This window comes from Polyodon spathula, chromosome 11, assembly GCF_017654505.1.
Source record: "Polyodon spathula isolate WHYD16114869_AA chromosome 11, ASM1765450v1, whole genome shotgun sequence".
Classification (NCBI taxonomy): domain Eukaryota; kingdom Metazoa; phylum Chordata; class Actinopteri; order Acipenseriformes; family Polyodontidae; genus Polyodon; species Polyodon spathula.
This window is the reverse complement of record NC_054544.1, coordinates 45516443-45538188: the sequence shown is the minus strand read 5'-3', so window position 1 is coordinate 45538188 and position 21746 is coordinate 45516443.

Genomic DNA, 21746 nt, shown 5'->3' with positions numbered 1-21746 from the left:
ACTCAACATTGATTGGTAGGTGAAGGTTCCAAATAAAAACAAAACCTGATATTCTCAATAGGAGGTAATTACTGCCCAAAAAAGCAGAGTTCCAGCTTTATGTTAGTGTGTGCAAAAATACCAATCTATATGCAACTAAACAAAAACAAAACACAGAAAAAGGCACCATTTTCTAGACTGATAGAGCACTGTATACTTGTACCTAACCAACCCAGTAGTGATTTCGGAAATCACTAACAATAACCCTTGATAGTAAAACAGATTCTTACCATTAAACAGAACAGGTTTCTAGGACATACAATAACAGTTTGTTTTAAAGATAGAGCATTTCATCAGGGGGAAACAGTGACTTGAAGTACAAAAGAAAGAATATCTTCTCTGGTAAAGAGAAAGAAACAGTATAAAGAAAACGTAGTACAACAAAGAGTAAAAAAAAGGAAACAGTATTTTTTTTATAGTGTAAAGAAACAGTATTTAATCTATTGTTCACAATTGAAAGTTTCAAATAAAGTAAGATAACATATTTAGGAGACAGAGAAACTAAAAGACACACACAGATAATTTTGCTGTGCAGTTTTCAGAAAATGGTATTTGCTTGGTAACAGGACGCAGGGATAGTTTATCAAGAAAATTAACATGTGGGTTATCCAGTTTTTCTCGGCCATCCCTTCATTGGGTCAAGCTGTGTGCTGTTTGTGTTGTGCTGGGATTGCAGGTTAGCACCACTGCTGTATCCTGAGCACCTGGATCTGAACCAAGGCCTCCACAGCTGAAAGGTATAAAAAGAATTAACTTGCCAAAATTCTTTGTTTTCTTTTGTTTGTAGAACTTAAAATTCTAGAACTGTGATTATTGATGCTTAGAATTTGGGTTTTTGTATATTAATTCAGCGATGAGTTTCTGTGAGAGATAGCACACGTGGACAGAGACTCAAAGACCTAAACTGCAGAGTGAAGTGCCCGAAGCACATACTTATTAAAGAAAAATAAAACAGAAACACGAAACAAATAGGCACGGCCCAAACCGAAAGGTTAAACAAAAATACAAATCAAAGAGTCAGTCACTGACTTAAGAAATCAAAGAAAAGAAACAGAGTCAACAAACAGCTCTTCCATGTAGTCTCCCCTCCTCCTCTAATGGAGCCATTGGCTCCCATGTTTTTGCTAGGGAGGAATTAAGCCCGTCCGTGCCTACCTTCACCAAACACCAATAAATATAAGAACATAAGAACATAAGAACATAAGAAAGTTTACAAACGAGAGGAGGCCATTCGGCCCATCTTGCTCGTTTGGTTGTTAGTAGCTTATTGATCCCAAAATCTCATCAAGCAGCTTCTTGAAGGATCCCAGGGTGTCAGCTTCAATAACATTACTGGGGAGTTGATTCCAGACCCTCACAATTCTCTGTGTAAAAAAGTGTCTCCTATTTTCTGTTCTGAATGCCCCTTTTTCTAAACTCCATTTGTGACCCCTGGTCCTTGTTTCTTTTTTCAGGCTGAAAAAGTCCCTTGGGTCGACACTGTCAATACCTTTTAAAATTTTGAATGCTTGAATTAGGTCGCCACATAGTCTTCTTTGTTCAAGACTGAACAGATTCAATTCTTTTAGCCTGTCTGCATATGACATGCCTTTTAAGCCCGGAATAATTCTGGTCGCTCTTCTTTGCACTCTTTCTAGAGCAGCAATATCTTTTTTATAGCGAGGTGACCAGAACTGAACACAATATTCAAGTTGAGGTCTTACTAGTGCATTGTACAGTTTTAACATTACTTCCCTTGATTTAAATTCAACACTTTTCACAATGTATCCGAGCATCTTGTTAGCCTTTTTTATAGCTTCCCCACATTGTCTAGATGAAGACATTTCTGAGTCAACAAAAACTCCTAGGTCTAAACACCAATAAATATACATGTGCAGAGCTCTCAAAGCCACAACTTCAAATGAGATACATTTCAAAGTGAGCTCCAGTGTTTGCTCGCTGAAAACTAGGACTCATGCTAGGGGCATCTGCTCTGTGTATGGAGTTGGACTTTGCTCGTATCAGTGTGGCTGATAACAGGTTTCTCGCAGCAAAGGGAAAGATTGTCTTTTTAGTTTCACTGTGACTTGTCCTCTGGCTGTGCACTGATCCCTTGCTAGATCACCATGGAACGATAATCTAGTTCTCGGTGTTGTAGAAGTTATTGATTCATCTGGTAAATCATCTTTCACAAGGTCGTATTACTCTCTCAAATCACCTGCCGTAGATCATCTTATTGATAACAGGACATGCTTTCAAGCTATTTCCTCCAGCCCGCAGTAAAAGCAGTCAAGTTCAGGGGTAAAGCTGTTTTTGTATTTTCCCTGTGTTTTTGCAGTACACATGCTAAACGGTCACATGGAATGATTGCTCTAACAAAATTCCCAATCAGAAAAGTGTAAGAAACTACCTATTATCAAAGTGTATCCTTTGAATATGTCCCTAAGTAAGGTAGACAAAGGTTTTGGATAATACCTTTATCAGCGTTATATCCTGACATACAGACAAGCTGAATCTCCGTTTCAAGCCTGTTTCAGCTTTACTGGTTTGATTGTAGTTCTTGTTTGTTTCACAAGGATCTAAAACAGGGGTGTCGTTGGACAATTCACCTGTAGTTTTTTGCACATCTAAGCAACAAGCCCATTTTTTTCACCACACGTGGGAGGCGCTCCGTCTGTTGTTGTCAATCCAAATAATTTCTCCATATGTAATTTCACGTTGCATGCACACTTCAAGCTGTTGAAATATATTGTTTGCTGTGGTAGTGAGGTGCATAGCTGCAACATCGAAAAGCTCTTGGGTAATAGTGAAGTCTCTATTAATACCCCGGATAAAAATAGATAAAGCAGTGGTATCAGTAATATCTGTGCTCTTGTCAATAGCAAAAGAAAAGGCTATGAAATTGCTTGCTTTTTCAGTGAGCTCTCTTGAAGATCGGTAGCTAGGTCCTCCACAATTTCAGCCACGGTATTTCTTGAAAGACTGACATTGGAAAACACACGCTTTTTCTCAGGACAGACTATTTCTATGACTTTAAGCATGCCGTCTTTTTTCAAAAGCACCCTCAGAAAAGTGATTTGACAACATTACATTAACTCTGACACAAGGTAACTTGCTTTTACTGGTGCATCACTTTCACTTTTTGCCTTTTTAAAAACGTTCTGGTTTAAATCAAGGGTTCTTTTTAATCCAGCCAGCTTTTCTTGTCTTTGCTTTCCCTCAAACTCGCCATATTTTTCTTTAGTTTTTGTTTCATAGTGGCGCCTTAAATTGAATTATTTCATCACCGCAATACTTTCCTTACATACCAAGCAAATGGGGTTTTCTTGCTGCTCTACAAATAAATATTCAAACTCCCACCTTTCCAGAAACAATCTACCTTCCTTATCGATCTTTCTTTTCTTAGACATTCTGAGAGTTATAGTATTGTTTTTGATGGGCATTAGTCTACAGTGTCTAACGGAAAACATGCCTTAAACACCAAGCACTGGATATGATTGGCTGTCTCTTGCTGTCTTCTGTTTCTTTAGCTCTGAGCTTCCTGCTACTTTTCTGATGGCTGATGGGATTTGGAGTTCTTACGTGTAATAACCCAATAGACTCAAACTGGGCCGGGCCAAATTTCACTGGAATGAATGAACTGTGCTGGGGGCCAGATAAAGTACCTCCAAGGGCCGTATTCAGCCAGCGGGCCTTGAGTTTGACACCACTGATCTAGGAAAGCCTCTCTCTTTGCTGACCATTGTAGACCTCCCTGGTAGTCACTGAGGAACAACTGACCTTATTGCTATATGAATCGGTGCCATCCTGGCTACTTAGGGTGGCTCTTCACCCATATTGACAGTACTGTGGCGGGTGTTTCTCATTGTTCTGTGCAATCTATAGAACTACAAGGAGTCACAGAGTTCCGGTCAGTTACACAGTTTTTTTCTAGCTCTTTTTTGACACTGCCCTTGCCATTTCTGAACTCTCTGGTCTTTTACTAGCCACAGGGGGGCATCCTTGTTTCACCAATGGGAAGTATATCCAGCAGGTTAATGAGATGGGCATGTTTTTAACCACAATGAAGTAGATGGATTGCTGTATTTAATTTGTCCTAGAGTTGCACTGACTAACCCACTAGTTATTCATTGTCTTTGAGCCTGGACTCAATTTCGAAGACACTACAGTCTGCTATCACTTTTAGTGTCAGTGCCAACCAAAGCCAATCACTTACCTCCACCCTCTCTTGAAGATAAGATCTTTATCATCTGGTATTGAAATGGGTTAACTGTCTGAAAGACCTATACAGTATATTGAAGGTACCTTTGCTTCATTTGTCAACTCTCTCAAACATCTGATCTATCGCAAACTAATTTCTTTCATACCTTCAAATCTGTGACTTAGCATGAAATAATAACTGCCACTTTTCCCAGCTCCCTCCTGAATCTCATATCGATCCTTTACTTAATTTCAATCCCAGCTGTAGAGGCATTGTATAAACAATGTACAACATTACCCGTTGCCTAGCATCAATAAAAACTGCACTGGAGCAGGATACAAGCCTTGGGCTTCCGGATGAATTGTGGAAATCCATTCTCAGTAGAATACACTCCTCATCAATCTGTGCCTGACATGGGCCAATACAATTCAAAATTGTCATCTTCTACATCTGTCGAACGTCAGAATGGTTAACATGTTAGGGATCCTCTATATTTCATGAAACTGGAAGAAATCAAATACACTGGGAATCAATGGAGAAAAAACATCTTCACGGCACGGCAACCTTTTATGCTCTATGCTGACCAACTCAGACTAACTCCTTCACATAATCTTACAATCTCCTGTCGTTGAAAAGCATGACGCTCTCTCTTCCTTCTTCTCTCATTTTTCTTCTTTCTCTATTATTATTATTATTATTATTATTATTATTATTATTATTATTATTATTATTATTATTATTATTGTTATTGTTTCTCCTTGTTTTTCATCTGTTACTGATTGTTATATATCAATACAGTATATTTAAATATCAAGAGTTGCACTGTTTAGTTGCAATATTACTTTATATAGTATGTAGAATATTGTATCCATATTTCTTTCTTTTCCTGATTTCAATGTACCTATTGGTTTTGATGAACCTTGATAAGCAGATTTTGCATTTCAAAATGAAATAGATCTGATTTTCTATATTCTCCGGTGGATATGAGACATCATCTAAGCCTGCATCAGGAGTGCGTTGTTATGGTTACTATGACAATAGGATTTATAGGATACTTTGTGGTCCAGTGGTTAAATAAACGGGCTTGCAACTAGGAGGTCCCTGGTTCAAATCTCAGCTCAGCTACTGACTCATTGTGTGAACCCAAACAAGTCACTTAACCTCCTTGTGCACCATCTATCAGGTGAGCCATTCTTGTAAGTGACTCTGCAGCTGATGCATAGTTCACACACCCTAGCCTCAAATCTGGTAAAGCGTTTTATGATTGTGGCCCACTATGAAAGGGCTATGTGGCAGGCTGGTGAGTGGATAGAGGCCCAGAGACAGACTGCAGTTCAAAAAAATATGCTTTTATTATAAATAGATACAAAATTAAAAAGGCACAAGGGCCAAAACAAAGGGATTGAAACACAAAGACAAAAAGCAAAATGTACAAAATAAAGGTTTCCAGGCTGGTCAATGCCTTCACTGGATTTAGAAAATTGAAAAATCACAACCAACAAAACACCAACCTGCTTCCTCAGCTCCCTCCTCACAAATGAGAAGCAGAGGCCTCCTTTTTTGTCAGGTGGCTGGGCGCTGATTGATCGTTAATTAACCTAATCAACTAATCCCCCAGCCACCTGAACATAATAAACCCAGGCAGGTAGGGGAAATTAACCCCATCCCTGCCAATTTAAAAAGGGCAGAGCTTTGCTCTGCCACAGGCTATATAAAGATTATTATTAATCATGTATGACAATAAGCCAATCAAAGAGCAGAGACTGATGGGCAGTGAAAAGCATCACAAAAGAGCACTCAAAAGGTAAATACTGGTGATCTTAAAACTGCAGAATTTCAACAAGAATAAACATGTATATATTTTTTATTAGAAAACAAAATCAATAAATCATCTTTATATCATCTTAGCATTATTTTATGGCTTATATTAACACCTATATACAAATAGGCCTTTTTTTTAACAATGTACTGTATATTTTGAGAGTGAGTTTCCATGGAAAAATAAAAATAAGTCTCAGCTTATTTGTGTCAGCTTTTGTGTAGTTTGGGTTTCCATGTAGTTTTCTTATAGGGAGAGACAGTCTCCTTTCAAATGCAAACAATCTAATTAATGTTCAATTATGGGAGGGTATATTTAAATGTTTCTGCCTGAGTTTCAATTTTATGTACCACTGATATCGTACAGTTTTCTGAAACTGGGTTTCCATTAAGTTTTTAGGGTGTGTTGAAGAACTGCAAGTGCAGCCTGCCTATTTGTACACCAACAAATATAATAAAAAAAACACAGGAAACAAAACAAAAACCCAGATACAGCATTACACAAATACCAACAACAGCAAACAACATTCCATAAGAAAGCACTGTGTAATATTGTGGCAAGATTCATCACCATAACTCATATTTCTGTCACAAATATCCATGTATTATTTGCTAAATATTGTAACGTTTTCAGGGTTAAAAGGATGGAGGCTGAAGAAGGTGTAATTTGTAAAGGCCAAACTTATTTTACAAAAAATAAATAAGATAACCAAAAGCAAGTGAAGGGAAATTGAGATTAAAATAACAGAAACCAGCTGATAAATCTTCTATTGCTCTGGAACACACTGACCTCTACTGGCAACCTCACTTGCATTTTCACAGTCAGACTGCTCGAACTGTCAGCTTGAATCTTTATAGTGTAGCGTTTGAAGCAAGTGGCAGAAAACGGAGAGACGTTGGTTCTTGTTCCAAATACTTTCTTTATTTTGGACGCTTGCTCAGCACCCACACAGAGTCCACAGCTCTGTCAGCTTCACAGGACAGAGGACACAGGAACATTTACTCCTGGCAACCAACAACACCTGACGCTGGGCACAACCCCTCTTATACCCTTAGTTCTGCCCCCGAATGCAAATCGGGGGGCAGACTTACACACATCCCATTGGTCCTCGGCCGTGCACTAGGACCAGTGGGCACAGACAGATATTCAATCACAGAGGGGATACAAAACACGCACAAACAGACTGACACAGACAAACAGGACCAATCAAATGGGAAGACAGAGAATACGCACACATAGGCTGACACACACAAAGGTTTAAAAGGCATGTCATATGCATCGACAATGTTGTCCCAAGGGACTTTTTTGACCTAAAAAAAGAAACAAGGACCAGGGGCCACAAATTGAACTTTTTTACAGAGAATTGTGTGAGTCTGGAACCAACTCTCCAGTAATGTTATTGAAGCTGACACCCTGGGATCCTTCAAGAAGCTGCTTGACGAGATTCTGGGATCAATAAGCTACTAACAACCAAACAAACAAGATGGGTCAAATGGCATCCTCTCATTTGTAAACTTAATTATGTTTCTTAAATCAGCAGAGGGAAATACAGAGCGGGAGAACAAAATTACAGTGGGAATTACAGTACGGGAATTACTGTACAAACATCAGGAATTACAGTACAAAAACACCAATGCACAGATTGTTACAATAGCCTCCGGGCCCCACCCTCTACCTAACGCAGGAGGGCAGCCCCACTTACAAACCCACACATCAATAGCCCATACGAGTTCAGCACATTACTCAATAGATACAAATACACCTGGGTATTTTTGTAACTTTCTGGAACTTTATTCTGTTAGTCTTGTAGCAAGCTCATTTAAGCCCTGTGTTTGTCTTTTTTAACAAATTTGTGGAATAAACAGGTTTAAGACATTTTAATTCAACTCTATAGGTGGTCACTTAAGCCTGGTGCTGTCGGTAACCCGCAGCAATAATACAGGAGACCACTGGCCCGAATACCCAGCTATGCTAATTTAATACATTTTAAGGTACAAGCATGACATTTTTATCCTTTGTAGGTACCTATGATAGACGCCACTTAAGGCTAGTGTACAATAATGGCATCTTATTGCTAAAGGACAGAAAAATCTAGGCTTAATACAATCAACTATCTGATGATCAAACACAACGATAACATAAGTGTAGAGGATGAAAAAATATATTTCTGTGCTTTGCAAAGGGCTTCATTATGTATTTATTTATTTTTTTATTGCAATGGCTGATTTTTTTAAAAAATTGTAGTAGTATCAGTATTCTTTTTATAAACCTGCTTCTAAAACAACTAAACCATAAAGCACAATCACTATGCGAGTCAAACGTCTGTTTCCATGCCAAGAAATCGGTTCTATGACAATGTGATTCTAATAAATACAAACACACTAACAATACAATACTACAACATCTGCCCTCATCTAAACATTTGAGATATTAATTTCAACACTAACAAGTCTACTTTAGTGGGGTCTGGGCTCCCTCTTGTGGTTAGAGGTAATACAGAAATAATTTATTGTTGGACTAGTTGAACAAAAATATAAACGCAGCATGTAAAGTGTTGGTCCCATGTTTTGTGAGCTGAACTAAAAGACCCCATAAATTTTCCATACGCACAAAAAGCTTATTTCTCTCAAAATTTGTTTACATCTCTGTTAGTGAAAACCATCCATAAACCATCCACCTGACAGGTGTGGCATATCAAAAAGCTGATTAAACAGCATGACCATTACACAGGTGCACCTTGTGCTGGGGACAATAAAAGGCCACTCTACAATGTGCAGTTTTGTCACACAACACAATGCCACAGATGTCTCAAGTTTTGAGGGAGCGTGCAGTTGGCATGCTGACTGCAGGAATGTCCACCAGAGCTGTTGCCAGAGAATTGAATGTTCATTTTGCTACCATAAGCTGCCTCCAACGTCATTTTAGAGAATTTGGCAGTACGTCCAACCGGCCTCACAACCGCAGACCACGTGTAACCACGCCAGCCTAGGACCTCCACATCCGGCTTCTTCACCTGTGGGATCGTCTGAGACCAGCCACCCGGACAGCTGATGAAACTGTGGGTTTGCACAACTGAAGAATTTCTGCACAAACTGTCAGAAACCATCTCAGGGAAGCTCATCTACGTGCTTGTCGTCCTCACTAGGGTCTTGACCTGACTGCAGTTTGGCGTCGTAACCGACTTCAGTGGGCAAATGCTCACCTACGATGGCGACTGGCACGCTGGAGAAGTGTGCTCTTCACGGAAGAATCCCGGTTTCAACTGTACCGGGCAGATGGCAGACAGCGTGTGTGGCGTTGTGTGGGCGAGCGCTTTGCTTATGTCAACATTGTGAACAGCCCCATGGTGGCGGTGGGGTTATGGTATGGGCAGGCATAAGCTACAGACAACGAACACAATTGCATTTTATTGATGGCAATTTGAATGCACCGAGATACCGTGACGAGATTCTGAGGCCCATTGTCGTGCCATTCATCTGCCGCCATCATCTCATGTTTCAGCATGATAATGCATGGCCCCATGTCACAAGGATCTGTACACAATTCCTGGAAGCTGAAAATGTCCCAGTTCTTCCATGGCCTGCAAACTCACCAGACATGTCACCCATCGAGCATGTTTGGGATGCTTTGAATCGACGTGTACGACAGTGTGATCCAGTTTCCGCTAATATCTAGCAACTTCACACAGCCATTGAAGAGGAGTGGGACACCATTCCACAGGCCACAATCAACAGCCTGATCACATCCATGTGAAGGAGATGTGTCGCGTTGCATAAGGCAAATGGTGGTCACACCAGATACTGACTGGTTTTCTGATCCAGGACCGTACCTTTTTTTTTAAGGTATCTGTGACCAACAGATGCGTATCTGTAATCCCAGTCATGTGAAATCCATAGATTAGGGCCTAATGAATTTATTTCAAAATTGACTGATTTCCTTATATGAACTGTAACTCAGTAAAATCTTTGAAATTGTTGCATGTTGCGTTTATATTTTTGTTCTGTGTATATTTGAAAATGTGTTTTTTAGAGAGTAATATCACATTGTTTACAGTACAATAACTAGTCAAATCAAAGCTGTGTAGTTCAGTGCAGTGATATTGGTATAAGAGTGTATCAGTAGTGTCAAGGTGCAGCAGTCAAAGAGTCCCCTTCCTTTTGTGTTCCCTATCGAACTTGAAATGAAGGTGCTGCGCCCTGACACTGCTAGTAAAGCTGCTTGTGAGCTCTTATATACACCATGAAACTCTTTTCTGTGTTGATCCCTGTCACAAAGATGGCCGGAGTGGGTGACGTCAGACCAGAAACAGGAAAATAAACAGAGAGGTGGAGTTTGGTTGAGCTGAGTTTGGTTGAATGCTTTCGCTCAGCATTTAATAAATAAACAGAACAGAAAATAAACGGTGGTAACAAACAGAAACACAAGGACACGGCACATTCGCCAAAATAAACAGACAAACCAAACGGAATAAACAAAACACGGTGAGCAGATATTTTACGATTCTTCTTCTTCTTATTATTATTATTCTCTTTACCTCTGTCTCCAATCCTGTTCTCCACTCACCGAACACCCAACCGCGAGTGGGTGAAAATATGTTGCTTTTATGCAGCTGTACTGAGACTCGACTGCTAATCAATCATTCAATTGGAGTCCCGGTACAACTGCACGTGAATTAATAAAGTGCAATTCCCGTGCTCACATATTATTACTTTACTTGCACGTGAAGTGCTGTGCAATCCTCAAGTCTAAATACAAATATACATTTTAAACACTTGTGTTACACAGACCCGTTTATATCCTGTGTACCAATGACTATACACCAACATTTAACACACCACATGCAACATATAACAGATAATATACACAGGGTAGGGCACTTTGTCACAATCCCTTATAAAAGTTCCCCACTATAGCGAAGTGTAATATAGTACAGTGAACAGATGGTGCATTAAAATGCATAAGTAAGCATCGCAAAGCCCAGACAGATATGGTCAAACATTACACCTGTTTATCTATGCACAGTATAACCATGGGAAAACTGCTAGAGTCTAAGAAATCAGTCACTAATTAGATGAAAATGACATTTAAAAAATACTTTTGCAGGAAATATTGCAGGGTCCTTTATATATAATATATATTTATATAGATATATATATATATATATATATATATATATATATATATATATATATATATATTATATACACACACACACATACATACATACACACAAACACAGGCACCTCCAAAATTATTGGTACCCTTGATAAGGATGAGCAAAAAAGGCTGTATAAAATAAACAACACAGGTAATGAGCTATATTGCAATTTTCCAACATGTGGAATATATTGTACTATATTAATGGTTCAAGGGAATCAAACAAAATTACACATTTCTCAAATTATAAATTTATTTCCAAAAAATTAATGTCAAAATTATTGGCACCCTTGTTTTCAATACTTTGTGCACCCTCCCCTTGCAAGGATAATGACACCGAGCCTTTTTCTATAGTTTGTTTTATCAGATTGGAGAACACATTGGAAGGGATCTTAGACCATTCCTCCATTCAGAATCTTTCCAGATCCTTGATATCCTTCAGTCTGTGCTTATGGACTGCCCTCATCAATTCAAACCACAGGTTTTCAATGGGATTCAAATCCGGAGACAGAGATGGCCATTGCAAAATGTTGATTTTGTGGTCAATTAACCATTTTTTTTGTGGATTTTGATGTGTGCTTGGGGTCATTGTCTTGCTGAAATAGTCACTTGTGGCCAAGTTTCAGCCCCCTGGCAGAGACAACCAGGTTTTTGGCAAAAATGTCCTGGTATTTGGTAGAGCTCATGATGCCGTTGACCAGGACCAGTGAAAGCAAAACAACCCCATAACATCACATTAACATTACATTAGGTATGAGGTTCTTTTCTGCATACACATCCTTCTTTTGACTCCAAACCCACCGCTGGTGTGTGTGGCCAAAGAGCTCTATTTTCGTCTCATCTGACCATAGCACCCGGTTCCAATCCAAGTTCCAATGCCATTTAGCAAACTCCAGGCACTTACATTTGTTGTTTGCTCTCAATAAAGGCTTTTTTCTGGCAACCCTTCCAAATAGGCTATTGGCATGGAGGTGGTGTCTAATTGTAGATTTGGAGACTTGGTGACCGCAAGATGCAACCAAGTTCTGTAATTCTCCAACTGTGGCCCTTGGATTGTTCTTTGCCTCCCCAACCATCTTCCTCACTGTGCGTCGGGGCAAGATGCACTTGCGTCCTCTATCAGGCAGATTTACCACTGTTCCACTGGTTTTGAACTTCTTAATTCTTGCCATAATAGTGGTAACTGGTATATTTAGGTTTTTAGATATTTTTTTGTACCCATTGCCTGATATATGAAGGTCAACAACCATTTGTCTCTTCATTTGTGAGTTATTTGCCTTTCCCCATGGTGATGGATGACAAATGGATTTTACATGCATGTTACCTCATTGTTGTACCCCAGTGATACAGGAAGCCATGGAAGGCCACAATAGTTAAGACTAAAGATGTACTTAAAGTAGAATGTTAATGCAGATTTAATTTTGTTCGATTTTATTTATAAGAATCTTTGGGGTGCCAATAATTTTGATACCTATCTTTTTGAGAAAAGAATGATTACTTGTTAAAAATAAACGTTTTTTCTGAGCAATTGTATTAGTATAAAAGAATATAGTTTTCCCATATTTGAGCATAAAATATATTGTAGCTCATTGTCTGTGTTGTTTCTTTAATACAGCCTTTTTTGCTTATCTTTATCAAGGGTGCCAATAATTTTGAAGGTGCCTGTATATAGTAACCACGGTCACAGTAAGTCATCATCATTCGTTGCCCCTTCAAATGCAGACCCAGACACAGGACCTTGGAGTTTTACAGCGCTGACCTGCTATTTTTAATAAACACACAAACACAAAATAAACAAAACTATTTTTCTGAGCACTAACAAAACACACAAACAGGAACCTAAACTATCTTGCAGGACGGCTAAGCCGTTTACCTGACGGGCAATGGAGGCTGTCCACTGTTCAGTCATTTATTTTAAATCTTTCCTCCTCCGAGGCGGGGACTGACATTGTAACATAAACAAAACCAAAGTGCATCACGGTACACAAACAAATAACAGCAAAAAACGTCGCACCTACCCCTCGGGGTGGGTGTACTTATGAGCACGTCTTCCGTCGGTAGAGGGCTTAATTAATTCACTAATTCAACAACGATTAAACCTCTACTAATGGACCCTGCAGCTCTCTGCACTCAGGGTGGGTGTTCAGAAGTGGAGAACAGGAGAGCGTGAGAGGAGCGATTAATTAAAAGAAAGATATAGGAAAAGTGAAGGCGATCGCCCAGCCTGACCTATACTTGTATTTTTGTGTTGGTGATTTATTTTTGTTAACCTGTTTTATTTTGCTCTGTGAGCAGTGTTTATTTTTGTTTAACTATTTTATTTATTTCTGTTCTTTAATAAACGGTGCACGCTGCACCTGTAAACTGCAGCTACCTGACCTGTGTGTGCTTCCTTTTTATGGTCTGACGTCACCACAACGCCATTTCCTGCCACACTGACACAAACAAACAAAAACACAGTTTCACACTTTAAAGGTTTTCACACTACCTTTCTTTTCTACGCTTGAGCACACCATCAAGTGGGCTCCTATACACACCAACAGCCTAGAACAGACTGGTTGCTTTTTTAAATACCCTGCACCTGACTCTAATTTACAATGATAGGCAGGTGCAGGGGATAATAATAATAAAACAATTAACAAATCAATTAAACAATGAAACAAAATGTGCATTTGCAGTTTTTTTTTTCTTCAGCAGGGAGGAATTAACCCTCTCCCTGCTTACTAGAGAGGAAACAATGACACCAAGTTTGGTGCTTCTTTCATTTGTTTGATGTGCAAGGTAATCAAACATGCAATCTTCAGGTGTGAAAAAGTTATTGCCCCCCCCCAAGTTAAGTCACGTCTGAAAAGGGTTACAAAGCCATTTCTAAGGCCCTGGGGATCCACCAAACCACAGTCAGAGACATAGTGTCCAAATGGAGAAAGTTTGGGACATTAGTGAATCTTCTCAGGAGTGGCCGTCCTGCCAAAATCTCTCCAAGAACAAGGCGTAAAAACGTTCAGGAAGTCACAAAGAACCCTAGAACAACATTCAGGGATCTGCAGGCCTCTCTCACCCTGGCTAAGGTCAGTGTTCAGGGTCGTCACTCCACCATCAGAAAGACACTGGGCAAAAATGGGATTCATGGCAGAGTAGCAAGGCGGAAACCACTGCTCACTAAGAACACGAATGCTCATCTGAAGTTTGCCAAAAATGATCCTGAAGAATTCTGGAATAATGTTCTATCGACAGATGAGTCAAAAGTGGAACTTTTTGGCCAGCATGGGCCCCATTATGTCTGGTGCAAACCAAACGTTGCATTCTACAGTAAGAACCTCATATCAACGGTCAAGCATGGTGGTGGTAGTTCCATGATTTGGGGATGCTTTGCTGCATCAGGACCTGGACGACTTGCCATCATTGAAGGAACCATAAATTCTGCTCTGTATCAGAGAATTCTATAGGAGAATGTCAGGCCATCCGTCTGTGAGCTGAAGCTGAAGTGCAGCTGGGTCATGCAGCAAGACAATGATCCGAAACACACAAGCAAGTCTACATCAGAATGGTTGAAGAACAATAAATTTAAAGTTTTGGAATGGCCTAGTCAAAGTCCAGACCTAAACGCCATTGAGATGTTGTGGCAGGAACTGAAACAAGCAGTTTATGCTCAAAAACCCATAAATGTCACTGAGTTGAAGCAATTCTGCATGAAGAAGTGTACCAAAATTCCTCCATGGCGCTGTGAGAGACCGAGCAATAACTACAGGAAGCGAAATTTCAATGTACCATTTGTAATTCGGTAATATGAGAGAATTGGTCAGGGGTCTGAATACTTTTGCAAGCCACTGTATATATATATATATATATATATTGACTACTGTATATCATGTCTGTCTACTCTATGTGGTTCCTCGATGTACCAGCTGCACTTACAGAAGACATGTTTGAGAGCTCTATTAACACAAGAGTGCTTTAAATTCCGGTTTTAAAAAGTCACCAGAATATGAGAACAGAAAGCGTACATTATACAAAAAGTGAATTTAAAAAACAACATGAAATAGATAGTGATCTGTAATAACTGTGACAACTCACACCGGTACCATGCCGAGCTTCAATATATTAGACTTGCAGGAACTGATTTTCAGGAAATTATTTACTTTAAAGAAGATCGCCATGAATTACTGTTTTGTAATTTCTATGCTGAATAGATATCACTAATTGTGGCTTTCACCCTCTAAAGAGAAAGAGAAATGAGTCGTAATTGAATAGTGCTCCTGTGCTTTGATCTAAAACATGCACCCTCAACTATTATAATATCAAACTGGGGGAGGGCAGATACTGCTCAGAAAGCCTTAAGGTGGCACAACTGCAGGTCATTCTTGTGCGAGTAGAGCCTGTAAGTGGGTCAGTAAGACAGGCTGAGCAGTGAGTGTGGTCTGACTCCTGTTCATGCATTTGCCAGTCTTGGCTGCGGATCCCCACACACAGTGCTGACTTGGCCTCCCAACTGGGTAAGGAAGGAAAATTAGCTGGGGTGGTGCACCTCGTCACGTGTCAGACAGTGTTCATTTCATTAACGAAAATAGTGACGAAAATATTAGTCAACAATACATTTTTTATTTAGTCAACAATGACAATGTGAGGACGGAAAACATTAGGTATGATGAAGACAATGACGAACATTCAGTTATTTACATATGGTTAAGACACTTTGTTTTTGTGACTTTTCTCCTTCTGTTGAACTGTAACTTGATTGAGCCCATAGGCGTCTAACCCACAGCGTACAGGGGAGGCAAACTATATTATGCTTAGTGTATACACACAAGTTTATATTTTGTTATGGCTTTGCCTTTAAACGGTTTCAAATGTAATTTCAAAAAGAAACAGAAAGTATTTGAAAAGCCAGAAGTCCGACATTGATTTATTTTCTAAACCACAACAGAACGCACCCTACACGTACAGTTTGACCCATAGTCTGCGCTGCACTATACAACAGCTAACGTTAACAGTGGTGTGGCTACAACAGAAGATGCTGGACGAGATGGGTATTCCTGCAGCCTGCAGCTGCTGTCTCATAGTGGCTGTCTCTTAATGGAAGTTGAAGTTGTCACATATATCTATGTAGGAAATGTTGTCGTGAAGGGCTACTGCAACAAATACCATTCTGCTTTCTGGTGGATGGGGGCGGGGGTGTTGTAACGGTTCATTTAAATCAGGCATGCGTTATAGCCCTTACAAAAAAAGTACTACTATAAAAATATACTATAGTACTAAAGTAAAATGAGAATGCTATAGTAATAAAGTACTATAATACTGTACTATTGTACTGTAATACAATTACTATTACTGGGCTACAATTAAATTACTATTGTAATGTGCAATACACAGCACAGTATTGTGTGTAATTCCAGCAGCAATTGTGGTTGTGTTTCTTCATACATGTCAAAACTACACTACATGCTAAATACCATGTGAAACCTCAGCTTCCCCTATGAGAGCAGCTACAGGCTGCACCCTGTTATGCTGGGCAGTTTGTGGAGACTACAGAAAGTATTAATTAAATATAACCTATATAGGCTAGATGGTTGTTAGTTTAGTTTGTTTTTATTATCTATTAGTTATTCGAGCGGGCTATAATTTGGGTAGTGAGACTGAACATGCAAGTGAGGTTACCAGTAGAGGACAGTGTGTTCCAGAGCAATAAGGAGATTGATCAGCCTGTTTGTTGTTTTACTCAGTTTCCCTTCCCTTAGTTTTTTTTTTTTTTTTTTTTTTTTAAATACGGAAACGAGTAGGTTGATGTTGCTGCAGGGCCATGAACGGGTGTAAGTTCAGCCCCATTTCTAAATGAAGACTTGTGTGTTATTAATTCAAGTAAGCATATTTGTGTATAAAAAACGCCTACAGAGAGTCGCATTCCTTCTTTCACAGCCAGGGCATTCATACTTTAAGGAACGTACCTGAAGCTGTAGGGTAATTAAAACACGTCTGCTTATACTTCCCCTGTCATTCTGCGCACTGTCAGTCCCTAAAGATATATAAAAAATGTTCTGCATTTCCGGTTTATTCTGAAGTTTCCCGGAAAATTACACGATTTTCTTTTTTAACTGAACGTCGGTTTTTACTGATTTATACCCGATTATTGTCTATTATTCATTATTTTCCCGGTACTATTCTCTATCTTGGTATAAATGCTGTTTTATTTTTCCTCCGACATTGTAATAAGCAGCCCTACACTCAGGTTGCGTTCTCGTATCACAATGCAAGGTGTGCTTGCTGCGCGGACCTGCTCTGTTTGACGTTACGTTGCTACTAGTAACGCCTTCTCCAAACACTTAAGAACCGTACCAGCAACGTCACTTATTTATACTCTAGTTGCATAATTAATTAGTTATTCTGTTTGTTTGTTGTATACAATGATACGTAATAACATTTAATTATTTAATTTATCACAATGTACCACACATGCATTCATTTGCAGTCCATTATAACTTAATTGTAATATTTAATATTCCTATAGTTAGTTTCTGGATTATCAGACAATACAAGGTCAGTTTGATGTAATTGTTGAACATGTATTGTAACAGTATACATTACTTATCATGGTATACATGAACAGGCACTTATTTTAAAGTGTTACCATTTATTTACTACAGCGTTGACAAGGCTGTTAACACTTCTTTGCATAAATATGACATGTCGTTCCCCTCTACTAAGGGGCAGCAGTAGTTTTAGTACCTATTTGAATTACGCGATTGGCAGGTCACTCGTGATCTCTGCATCGGCCCTGGTTCACAGCAGCAGGCGGCCCCTCGAAACTAGTTTTCCAAGCTGCGCCGGGCTGTGCTGGATCTGCACAGATTTTTTAGGGTGGAGCTTCATGACGTTGTGTAGCATCCCTCGCAGAACGGGATTCTGTGCAGAACTGCGCAATCTGTGCCACCAGAACGCACCCTCTTTGTTGCCAACTCCACAAAGCAGGAAGTCTCCAGAGAAACCTCACAAATTCGCTAGATCTCGCTATTTAGACATTCTAAAGTCACCAAAAATGTTGCTAGAAAATTTACCACTCCTCTCAGAATCGCTTAACCATTAAGAGTAAACACCAATATAAACAATATTAAATGTATTAATGATGGTTGATCATTTTTAAACGTTTTATATTTGTCTGGATTGTCTACCTATACAGAGTCAGTTTGATTTAATTAATTAACATTAACTTTATTGTAACATTATTTATCACGGATTTAGTACATTATGTTTGTTTAAATAATTGACAAGCAGTGGAAGGGTTGAAGAGCATAGACAGCAGCACTTTACTGGGCAAACTGAAACTGGTGCTTTCAGTTTGGTCTACTGCCAAGACTGCCACTGACTGTGTACGAGGTTTCCTTGACAACAGTTGAGAAGCTGGAAGCTTTAATCAGTTGATAAGTCAGGAAATGGTTGGGAGTTCCACGCTGCCTCATCAGAGTTGGACTTTATGGTATTGGAATACTGCAGCTACCAGTCTCTGCTCTAACCGAAGAGTTTAAGTGCGCCAAAGTCCGACTGGAAATGACATTAGTATATTCGTAAGGGAGGCAGCACCTGTGTTGAAAACTAGAAATGGTTAGCAAAGAAAGCTGTGGAAGATGCAAAGACTGCCCCAAATCAGTGATATTATGGGGCAAGTTCAGCATGGAAGAGGGGGTCTTGGTCTCAGTTAAGCTCCTTCTGCATGGCACAAGGCAACCCCAGCTCAACCGAAGAAGCTGGTAGTAAAAGACGTGCAAAAGCAGGAGGCGAGGATCAGTTGTGTAAACTCCGTTTCCCAGGCCAACCAGGGTTCATTGAAAACAGAGACCCAGATTTTTAAAGGATTGCTGTGACAAAACCCAGGTCAGGCTGGGCAATCATTTCATTTTAAATTTCTCCCTCCCTCTCTCTCTCTCTCTCTCTCTCTCTCTCTCTCTCTCTCTCTCTCTCTCTCTCTCTCTCCTCTCGCTCTCTCGTACAAGGTGCAAAAGCAGGAGGAGAGGATGAGGTGTGTTTAAAGGCCGTTTCCCAGGCCAAGCAGGGAGAATAGATGAGATGGGAGAGTGTGGAACAATGCAAGATCGGTTGGCAAGACCTATGGACAATGGAACAGAGCAGGATCAGTTTCCTCATCAGATCAACATATGATGTTCTCCCATCACCACAGAACCTAAACCTCTGGGTGGGTGAGGATTCCTCATGTCCTTTGTGTTCATCACCTGCCAACATTAAGGCACATTTTGACAGGATGTAAGGTGGGTCTTAGCCAAGGATGGTTTACTTGGCGCCATGACCAGGTGTTACGATGTTTGGCCTTAGCATTGGAAGACGAGCGTAACCTGACCAATAAGTTGCCACTAGTTCCATCAAAGCATTACACACAAAAAAACAACATTCCTCCATCCAGGAGAGCAACCACCAATTAAAGGTGTTAAACCTAAGCCTCGCCCAGGAGAACTGGAACCTGCTAAGGTCTGGAAAATGCTGGCAGATGTTAGTCAAATGCTTATTTTCCCACCTGAGATTGCTACCACTAACCTTCAACCAGACATTGTCTTGTGGTCTGGATCAGTACGCCTTGTTCATCTGGTAGAGTTAACAGTACCATGGGAAGATGCTGTGGATGAGGCATATGAGAGGAAGAAACTTCAGTATGCTCAACTAGCTGCTGAAGCAGAACAGCGATGATGGAGAGTCCGAGTTTACCCAGTGGAGGTGGGTTGTCGAGGATTTGTGGCACACTTTGCAACCCGGTTTCTCAGAGATGTCGGGTTCAGTGGCCAAGAGTTGCATCACACAATGAAAAATTTAGCTGAAGCAGCAGAAAGGATCAGCAACTGGCTGTGGTTGAGACGGAAAGATTCTGGATGGGTATCTGAAGCACAATAGAAAGAAAGCAACGGTGATGTACAGGTAAGTAAGCTGGGCTGAGCTGAGTGGGGGATGGAGGGGGGTGATGCTGGGATGCCAGAATCCCTGTTGAGCCCTCTTGAGGTGTCGTGGGCTAGTCAACGAAACACAAAGGATGGAAGGTGCCCACTTGAAGACCCCAGAGATGTACCATACTTAGCTCAATCCAGACGGTTGTCATGCTGATGCACTGGGGAGACCGCCCTGTTGTTGATCCCTGGAGCCAGTATCACAGCCGTTGTGTGTGCTAATATGCTGGAGAGGCAAAATAAGCTGATCTCTGTAGCCAGCATTACACTTCAGCCATCAACACCAGGCAGAAGGATATCTACATCAACAGATGGAAAGAAACACAAATGGATCACATTAGTTTACTGTAAAGCATGAAGATTTAACATCTACTCTTATGTAATGGAAATCATTAAGTATTCCATCTTATTTATGAAAGCTGCCGGTAATATCGGGCCTCATATTTGCTTGATTATTTTGAGAACTGGTGTTAATTTGCTGCAGTCAGACAGTAGGGTATATACAAGGCAAGGTTATGTGGGAGCAGGGCGGGCTTTAGGGCAAGGCGAGGAAGATGACGGCCTAGGGCCCCAAACCTAAGGGGGCCCCTACGTGTCACAAATTGTATGATGTCTTCAGTCGAAGCAGTCTTGCGAGTATTATGTCAGGCCATTGTAAAAGGAAAATAAAAAATCGAAAGAAATTCAAGTTATGCGGCAAAAAGGCGCTCTGCTGCCATATCTAGACAAACCGCCAAATAAAAATCTGTTTCAAGAAGCAAATTAATCCGATTCAGCCTCTTCACAATAATCATCTCCAATATATTGATTTCTGCTTAGCAGTGTAACGTTACCACATTTGCAGTTTCTGACTGACAAAGTGGACGTCCTCACGTGAGTGTACTCGAGCATAACAAATTTAGGTAATGCTTTATATTGCATGGCATAAATTAATATTAAATAGATATACAATTACATATTAAATGTACATTAAATTAATATTAAATAGATATGCAATTGAATATTAAATTTACATTAAATTATTCCGTGTTACTTTCCATTAGCATTTAAGTCAGATTAACTGTATTTGCCTTGTATATACCCTACTTTCTTACTGTAGTGGGAAATTATTACATACTTTCAAGGATAACAAAACGTGATATAATTACATTTCCAGTCGACATTTGGTTAACATTTAGCAAAAAAAAAAGAAGCTATTTCATATTTATTAAGTATTAATTTAAAGTTAATTTAATTTGCAAATGCATATCTATTTAATATTAATTTATGCCACGCAATATAGAGCATTACCAAAATTTATTTAAAAAAAATGCAACATCTAAGGGTTAGCTGTCTGTGATAGGCTAATCAATATAGCCTGTCCCTTTATACATTCCACATAAGAAAACCAAGACACGGTGCAGGACAGTGATCATCTTTTAAAGTTTTGCTAGAGATTGTTCTTAAAGTGAATAGGCTACTATTAATATAGATTGTGTGTATTAAAGTAAGACGGACCACCACACCAACGGACTGAATAGATATCTGCAACAAATTAAATGTTTGGAAATTCACTCGTAAATGCAGCGTAGTATCAAATAAAGCTGCTTCTTGGCTAGAATATTCACAAAAA